Genomic DNA, 9795 nt, shown 5'->3' with positions numbered 1-9795 from the left:
TCCCCATTCTTAGGTTTTACGATATCATTTCCACATTTCCTCATCTGCTTGCATACGCCTCCCCTATCAAGGTGTTTTGGTACTTCCCTTATGCCGCATACTATGCAGTCAACTCTGTCCTGCCCTCTATCCATAGTGACAATAGTAGTAGGTGGATCGTTTGTCCAGATCTTCAATAGGTTAACTAGCAACCATAACACACATAAAATATTTCAAATCTGCACCAATTTTCAATATAAATCCACAATGATAGAGGAATAGCTGATAGGCAGTAGAGAGGCTAGGTGCCTCATTGCGCATGAAAGATCAGTCAAGACATGAGACACTCTGCTTTAAAAGCTCTCTTATTGATCTTGTTTAGGCCATTCAAATTTAATTTACTATATAACCGATGCCCCTCTTTACATTTCTCAAAATAGTAAAAAATGAATAAAAATAGTGATTGATTTGAAACTGTTATTTGAAAATTATAATTTTTGACGATTTTAATGATGTGCTTTGCCATATTAGTTAGTGTTCGGTTTAATTTCAGTGAATCGAATCCTTGCAATCAGTAAAAGGAAAACATGCCGCTCAAGCAATAAATCAATAAATCAATCAATCAATCACTCAATAAACCAATCAATCAACCAATCAATCACTCAATCAATCAATCACTCCATCACCCAATCAATCAATCACTCAATAAATCAATCACTCAATCAATCAATCAAATGCATTTATGAAACACTTTTGACGTCTGCAGTTGTGCTTATACAGAAACGGTGTCTAGAACCCCAGAGAGCAAGGAATGTAGATGTAGCAAAACAGTGCCTAGGGAAACAACTCCCTAGAAAGGCAGGAACCTAGGGAGAGAGAGAGGGTCGAAACAGCAGGTCTGGGGCAAGGTATCATGACCGGTGAACAGATCAGCATTCCGTAGCTGCAGGCAGAACAGACACTAAATCAGCATCACAAGGTAGCACATTCAGTGAACAGGTCAGTGTTCCATTGCTGCAGGCAGAACAGCAGAAACTGGTTCAACAGCACAAACAGGTGGACTGGGGACGGGGACAGCCAAGAGTCATCAGGCCAGGTAGTCCTGAGGCATGGTCCTAGGATTCAGGTCCTCCGGGAGGGGCGAGAGAGAGAGATGGGATAATTAGAGGGAGCATACCTAAGATTACACATGACACCAGATAAGACTAATTACATGAGATATGACAGACTGACTAGCCCACTGGCACATAGACTATTACAGCCTAAATACTGGAGACTGAGACAGGGGGGTCAGGGGACACTGTTAGCCCATCCAAAGTTACCCCTGGACAGAGCCAACCCATCGCACACCACTAACTTACTACCCTGAGAAAAGGCTGAATAGAGCCCACAAAGATCTCCCCCTCTGCATGAGTCCGAAGACAGAAAGGATGGGAGAGTGCGAGTAAGCCAGTAACTTAGCCCCCATAATAGGGTCAGAGGGTAGCTGGCCAGGCAGAGAGTGCAAGGGTGGTTCGTCACTCCAGTACCTTGCCGTTCACCTTTGCACCCCTGTGCCAGACTACACTCAATCATACGACCTACTGAAGAGATGAGTCTTCAGTAAAGACTTAAAGGTTGAGACAGTCTCCGTCTCTCACATGGATCTAAACTCATCAAAAAAAGAAACGCCCCTCTTTCAAAGATAATTCGTAAAATCCAAATAACTTCACATATCTTCATTGTAAAGGGTTTAAACACTGTTTCCAATGCTTGTTCAATGAAACATAAACAATTGTGGAACGGTCAACACTAACAGGTTACAGATGGTAGGCAATTAAGGTCACAGTTATGAAAACTTAGGACACTAAAGAGGCCTTTCTACTGACTCTGAAAAACACCAAAAGAAAGATGCCCAGGGTCCACGCCTTAGGCATGCTGCAAGGAGGCATGAGGACTGCAGATGTGGCTAGGGCAATAAATTGCAATGTCTGTACTGTGAGATGCCTAAGACAGTGCTACAGGGAGACAGGACGAACAGCTGATCGTTCTCGCAGTGGCAGACCATGTGTAACAACACCTGCACAGGATCGGTACATCCGAACATCACACCTGCGAGACAGGTACAGGATGGCAACAGCAACTGCCCGAGTTACACCAGGAACGCACAATCCCTCCATCAGTGCTAAGACTGTCCGCAATAGGCTGAGGGAGGCTGGACTGGGGGATTGTAGGCCTTTTGTAAGGCAGGTCCTCACCAGACATCACCGGCAACAGCGTCGCATATGGGCACAAACGCACTATCGCTGGACCAGACAGGATTGGCAAAAAGTGCTCTTCACTGACACGTCGCGGTTGTCTCACCCGGGTTGATGGTCGGATTCACGTTTATCGTTGAAGGAATGAGCGTTACACCGAGGCCTGTACTCTGGAACGGTATCGTTTTGGAGGTGGAGGGTCCGTCATGGTCTGGGACGGTGTGTCACAGCATTATCGGACTGAGCTTGTTGTCATTGCAGGCAATCTCAACACTGTGCGTTACAGGGAAGACATCCTCCTCCCTCATGTGTTATCCTTCCTGCAGGCTCATCCTGACATGACCCTCCAGCAAGACAATGCCACCAGCCATACTGTTCATTCTATGCGGGATTTCATGTAAGACAGGAATGTCAGTGTTCTTTCATGGCCAGCGAAGAGCCCAGATCTCAATCCCATTGAGCACTTCTGGGACCTGTTGGATCGGAGGGTGAGGGCTAGGGACATTCCCCCCAGAAATGTCCGGGAACTTTCAGGTGCCTTGGTGGAAGAGTGGGGTAACATCTCACAGCAAGACCTGGCAAATCTGGTGCAGTCCATGAGGAGGAGATGCACTGCAGTACTTAATGCAGCTGGTGGCCACACCAGATACTGACTTACTTTTGATTTCGAGCCCCCCTTTGTTCAGGGACACATTATCCCATTTCTCTTAGTCAGGTCTGTGGAAGTTGTTCAGTTTATGTCTCAGTTGTTGAATCTGAAGTTTGCTGAAAATAAATGCAGTTGACAGTGAGAGGACATTTCTTTTTTTGCTGAGTTATATAACTGACCAATACATAGAAATGTAGCTCTATAGGAGAAACCCTTGTCTTCAGCAAGATATTCTGAAAACAATAAAGCCTGAGTCTTCTGACCGTAGCATACGTGTAGGTACTGTATGTACGGCAGGACCAAATCGGTGAGATAGGTAGGAGCAAGGCCATGTAGTGCTTTGTAGGGTAGCAGAAAAACCTTGAAATCAGCCCTAGCCTTAACAGGAAGCCAGTCTAGAGTGGGTAGCACTGGAGTAAAATTATAACATTTTGGGGTTGTAGTCAAGATTCGAGCAGCCGTAGCTAGCTGAAGTTTATTTAGTGCTTTATCCAGGTAGCCGGAGAGTAGAGCATGTAGTCTAATCTTGTAGTGACATGGATTAGGTTTTCTGCATTCTTTTTGGATAAAAAGTTTCTGTTTTTTGTAATGTTACTAAGATAGAAAAAAACGACCGCTCTTGAAATATTTTTTATATGTTCGTCAAAATAGAGATCAGGGTCCAGAGTAACACCAAAGTCCTTCACACTTTTATTTGAGACGACCAGTGGTATAAAGTGGAAATACTAGGATCGGACCCTTTTTTTCAATTTTAGCCTAAAATGACACACCCAAATATGTAGCTCAGGACCTGAAGCAAGGATATGCATATTCTTGATACCATTTGTGAGCGGACCAAGTAATTGGGCGTCACTCTAAAGCGGGAAGGTGGAATAAACGAGTCAGGAGTAAGTTTTCTTGATTGAGCACAGTTCTCTATTGAGGGCTTTGGGTCAACACAAACACTCCAACATAATCAATGAAAATCTTCCAAGGAAAAAAACATACATCTTCTTCTCCAGATGACACAAGAACATAATAGGATTATCTTTAAACTACAACAAAAAGTCACGGGCTTGTCACCGTCTTAGTGGTTCTTCCTGGATAGCTCCTCTCTCTCGGTGGCCATCTTCCAGAGATAGTTTTCCCCCCTCTCTGCTGGTTCCATTCTCTCTCTTATAGGGGAAGGAGAGTATGTCATTAGTACCGTCAGCTGTGCTTAATTGCCTCTGGTTACCTTGTCTCCCATGCCTTGTTGGGCTACTATCCATGAGCCCAGCCTGCCCTCTGGTGGTCCTTCCACATACCTTCCCCCCCAGGACCGAACCGGAGGGTCGGGCGCCAGACGCACCGTCTTGGTCGCGTCGGGACAGCGCGTCTGCATTCCCGTTCCTCGATCCGGCCCTGTGGATGGCATGGAAAGAGAACGGTTGTAAAGACAAAAACCATCTGGCTATTCTGTTGTTATTGTTTCTCTTACCAGCCATCCACGTGAGGGGCGCATGGTCAGTAACTAATGCAAACCTCCGACCCAGTAGGTAGTACCGGAGGTAATCGAGGGCCCACTTGATGGCTAAGGCCTCTTTCTCTACGGTCGCATACCTCTGTTCCCGATCGCTGAGCTTCCTACTAATGAAGAGAATCGGCTTCTCTTCTTCACCTTTACCTTGAGCTAGTACGGCCCCGAGCCCTGTATCCGAGGCGTCGACCTGCACAATGAACTCTTGTGAGAAGTCCGGAGCCTGTAGAACGGGATCAGAACACAGGCCATCTTTTAGCAATTGAAAGGCCTCTTCCGTCTCGTCTTTCCACTCTACCTGGTTTGGCAGGTTTTTCCTGATGAGGTTTGTGAGGGGGTTGGCAATGGTTGCGTATCCCGGGATAAAACGGCGATAATATCCTGTTATCCCTAAGAAGGCCCGAACGTCTCGCTTGGTCCGGGGTCGAGGCCAGTCACGAATGGCCCTTGTCTTCTCTGCCTGTGGGCGTATTTTCCCATTCCCCACGGTGTACCCCAGGTATTCCGCTTCGGACAGGCCCAGGCAGCATTTATTTGGATTGGCTGTCAACCCTGTGGCTTCCAAACTCACGAGCACCGCCCGTAATCGCAGGAGGTGACTATCCCAGTCCTCGCTGTGGATGACCACATCGTCTATGTACGCCGCTGCATACTCTTGATGGGGCCGTAGAATGGCATCCATGAGGCGTTGGAAAGTTGCAGCGGCACCGTGCAGTCCGAAGGGCATCCTCACATACTGGAAAAGCCCCTCTGGGGTGGCGAAGGCAGTCTTTGGGCGATCCTCCGGAGCCACCGGCACTTGCCAATATCCCTTCGTCAAATCCAGGGTAGTGATGAACTTGGCCTTTCCTAAGCGCTCCAAGAGTTCATCCACGCGGGGCATGGGATACGCATCGAATGTAGAGATGGCATTCACGCCCCTAAAGTCGTTGCAGAGTCTCATACTACCATCGGATTTGGGGACCAGGACTATCGGACTGGACCACTCACTCGTCGAGGGCTCGATCACGCCCATCCTCAACATTTCCCTCACCTCTTTCTTAGCGATGACTCGGCGAGCCTCAGGAATCCTGTAAGGGCGGATATGCACCTTCTTGCCGGGTTCAGTGTGGATATGGTGGAACAGGACATCTGTTTGTCCTGGGAATGGAGAGAATATTCGACCGAAGTTCATAATCAGCTTGTCTAGCTGTCTTGACTGCTCCGGTAGGAGAGTTTGGCCACGGCGCACCTGTGGTAGAGCCTCCTCTTTTCCTTTGCCCTCCAGGGCCATCAAAGCCACCTCCTCCTCTCGTCCATGGTACGTCTTCAGCAGGTTTATGTGATAGAGTTGGACCTTCTTCCTCCTGTCAGGTTGCTTGATGAGGTAATTGACCGGTGAGACCCTTTTCATTACCTCGTAGGGCCCCCTCCACTGCGCCAGCAAGCGATGTTCGGCCGTGGGCACAAGCACCATCACTTTCTCTCCCACGGTGAACTCACGGGGGGTCGCGGACTTATCATAGGCCCGGCCTTGGGTCCTTTGGGCCTTCTCCATATGCTCCTTGACTATGGGCCACACTGCGGACAGGCGGTCTCTCATCAGGGTAACGTGCTCTATTGTGGATCGAAAGGGGCATGGTTGGGTCTCCCAGGTCTCCTTGGCTAAGTCGAGGATTCCTCGACAGGGTCTGCCATAGAGCAATTCAAACGGAGAGAATCCAGTGGATGCCTGGGGTACTTCTCGCAGGGCAAACATTAAGTGTGGGAGAAGCATGTCCCAGTTTTTCCCGTCTCGGGACACCACTCTTCTCAACATGCTTTTAATCGTTTTGTTCAAGCGTTCACACAACCCGTCTGTTTGAGGGTGGAATATGCTTGTACGTATCTGTTGAACCTGATATAACCGACACAAGTCCTTCATCAACCGGGACATGAACGGGGTTCCTTGATCGGTTAAGATAGTCTTGGGGAGGCCCACACGAGAGAACATCAGGAATAACTCCTTGGCAATTCCCTTTGACGACATGTTACGCAGGGGTATGGCCTCCGGGAACTTGGTAGCGTAATCTATAACCACTAGGATGTACTCGTGTCCTCTGGCGGATTTTGGGAGGGGTCCTACGAGGTCCATAGCTATGTGTTCAAAGGGAGTCTCTGATGGGGAGAGGAATCAAAGGGTTACGTAGGTGTGTCCGTGGGGCTGTACGTTGACATTGATCACACGTCCTACAATACCTGGCCACATCCCGGGTGACCCGGGGCCAATAGAATCTCTGCATGATTCTGTCAATAGTCTTGTCTCGTGCCAGGTGTCCTCCTAGGACGTGGGAATGGGCTAACTGTAGAACTGTATCCCTGTATGGCCTAGGCACCATTAGTAATTCCTGGTTTTCCCCCCTTCGTCGTACGACCCAGTATAAGAGACCCCGCCTGATTGCATAGTAAGGAAGAGGGGGCTCACCTGATCCGTCGACGTTCCTCCCGTCGATCACCTTCACCTTCCTCATGGCCTCCCTTAGGTCTGGGTCTCTATGCTGCGAGGTGCCGAACTGTCCCTTTAATTCCTGGGGCAGGTCGACCTCGGTAGAGGGATGTGGAGGATGTTTCACATCCCCATCAGGGGTGACCGAGGAGAATCCCTTCCAGGTTCCCTCCTCGGATGGAGCTTCAAATATATCCCTTAGCGCCTGGTTGCTCCTTTCTTCCTGCGTTGTGTATAACCCTTCACATGTGTCTTCATCGGTGGTTTCCTGGAATATCTGTTGTAAACGTTGGGTCGCTATTTCTTCCTCTGCTGCAGAGGACGAGGACGCGGCTACGTCTCCTTGGAGGACTACTACCTCGGGCTTGGATTTTCTCTTCTTTCCTGTCCCTCTTCTTCCCGTACATAACGTCATCTGCCGAAGCTCCTTATATAGGGGACAGTCTCTCCCGATCAATAATGGCACCTTCAGCTGGGGCACTTTCCCTGCCCTGACTGTACACCTTCCTTTTGGAGTGAGAATAGGCAGATTCACAGTGGGGTAATAGTGGGTGTCTCCATGGATACAAGATACGGCTACTTTGTCTGGTAGCAGTGCTGCAGAGGTCACCATCCGCTCCTCTACTAACGTAACCATACTTCCCGAGTCGAGAATAGCTACCACATCTTGTCCTTCGACTCGCACCGGAATCTCTGAGGCTGGGGCTATCTCTGTTAACCTTTCTGATCTCCCCATCCCGGATCCGGGTTCGTGAATACAGACTCAAGCTCATTACCATAACGCAACGTTAACTATTCATGAAAATCGCAAATGAAATGAAATAAATATGCTAGCTCTCAAGCTTAGCCTTTTGTTAACAACACTGTCATCTCAGATTTTCAAAATATGCTTCTCAACCATTGCAAAACAAGCATTTGTGTAACAGTATTGATGGCTAACGTAGCATTTAGCATTAGCATTCAGCTGGCAACTTTACACAAAAAAACAGAAAAGCATTCAAAAAAATCATTTACCTTTGAAGAACTTCAGATGTTTTCAATGAGGAGACTCTCAGATAGCAAATGTTCAGTTTTTCCTGAAAGATTATTTGTTTAGGACAAATCGCTCCGTTTTCTGCGTCACGTTTAGCTATGAAAAAACCCCTGTATCCAGGATTGTGTAAATCTATCAGCAAGCTCATTAGCATAACACAACGTTAACTATTTATGAAAATCGCAAATGAAATGAAATAAATATGCCATCTCTCAAGCTTAGCCTTTTGTAAACAACACTGTCATCTCAGATTTTCAAAATATGCTTCTCAACCATAGGAAAACAATCATTTGTGTAAAAGTAGCTAGCTAGAGTTAGCATTTCGCGTTAGCATTTAGCATTAGCATTAGCGTTAGCATCCAGCACGCAACATTAACAAAAACATAAAAGCCTTCAAATAAAATCATTTACCTTTGAAGAACTTCTGATGTTTTCAATGAGGATACTCTCAGTTAGATAGCAGATGCTCAGTTTTTCCAAAAAGATTCCTTGTGTATTAGAAATAGCTCCGTTTTATACATCACATTTGGCTACCAAAAAAAATCCATAAATTCAGTCCTCAAAACGCAAACTTTTTTCCAAATTAACTCCATAATATCGACTGAAAACATGGCAAACGTTGTTTAGAATCAATCCTCAGTTGTGGGAGGAAGACCATTTTAATGGCATTAATTCTTCCGAGCAGAGAAATTGGGAGAGTTCTCCAAAATAGTATGTTTGCTTTGAGTTTTTGTTTCAGAGAGGGGAAATTCTCTTTAAATAGTAAGGAGTATTGTTTGTAACTTCAATTCCTAGGTAGGTACATTTTTCTGAAGATAACTTAAATGGGAGATGTTCTAGCCAGGAGGTATTTTGCGACCGTATGGGCATTAATTCACTCTTGTTCCAATTTATTCTGTATCCCGAGAAGGTACCAAACAAATTGATCACATCAAGAATAGCTGGGATACTAGCCTGGGGTTCTGTTACATAGAGGAGGATGTCATCTGCATATAGGGAAATCTTATTTAGAGTATCTTTAGTATTATAGCCGTGTATTGCTGCATGAGATCTAATCGTCTGAGCGAGCGGTTCGATAATTAGGGCGAAGAGCATAGGCGACAGCGCACAACCCTGCCTTGTCCCCCTGTAAAGGTTCAATCGGGGCGACAATGATTGGTTAGTGAGTATTCTAGCACAGGGGTTCCTATATAAAAGCTGGATACAATTTATGAACCCATCACACACATACACACACACACACACACACATATATACATACATACATACACACATACACATACAGAAACATTTTTCCTTTTTAAGATTAAATAAATAAAATATTGTATATATATGCACACATATACATACATATATACACACACATATATATACATACTTACATACATACATACATACATACATACATACATACATACATACACACACATACACACACATACACACCCACACAAAAAAATGCATATATAAAAATATATATCTAAAAAATGTATATATAACCATATGCACATATACACATTCATACCTAAGAATAACAATCTACACTGATTTAAAATATACACATACATAATACTAAAATGCTAAGAGAAAATAGCAATAATGTACAAATAGTAATTATATGTACGCAAACCTACACAGACACAAGCACTACAGAGGGCTGGTGGGAATCTAGTCGGGAGAGCGGCCCACGGCTAGACAAAGGCAGAACTGCACAAAACATCAACTTGCTAACCAGGTGTCTGCGTTTGCCCCTTCCCAACCATCACCCCCAGTCCCCTGCAAACAATAAATAAATGGTATGGTAATAAGAATAATGTAAGGATTGTAAAATAAATAACGAAACAAAACAAAGATGGGGGAATATAAGTATATCCATCCGAAGGTGTCAGTGATCAAACCTGGAAGTAAAAATATGCATATGCTCTGAGCACAGCC

The 9795-nt window shown here is 45.7% G+C and overlaps 1 long non-coding RNA gene across 1 annotated transcript; it reads right to left on the bottom strand.

Annotated features, from left to right (window-relative positions):
• Window positions 1-3866: 3866 nt before the first annotated feature.
• On the bottom strand, window positions 3867-8494 carry LOC149970419 (uncharacterized). The gene is made up of 3 exons (XR_016493332.1): window positions 8272-8494; window positions 7842-7903; window positions 3867-4248 (listed from the first exon to the last, which is right to left on the bottom strand). It is a non-coding gene; the product is annotated as an uncharacterized LOC149970419 (long non-coding RNA).
• Between the last annotated feature and the right edge of the window lie 1301 nt (window positions 8495-9795).

Source organism: Oncorhynchus mykiss, chromosome 29, assembly GCF_057628025.1.
Source record: "Oncorhynchus mykiss isolate SJ-2025 chromosome 29, ASM5762802v1, whole genome shotgun sequence".
Lineage (NCBI taxonomy): Eukaryota > Metazoa > Chordata > Actinopteri > Salmoniformes > Salmonidae > Oncorhynchus > Oncorhynchus mykiss.
Note: the sequence above shows the minus strand (reverse complement) of the source record. Positions and strands in the feature narration are given on the sequence as shown.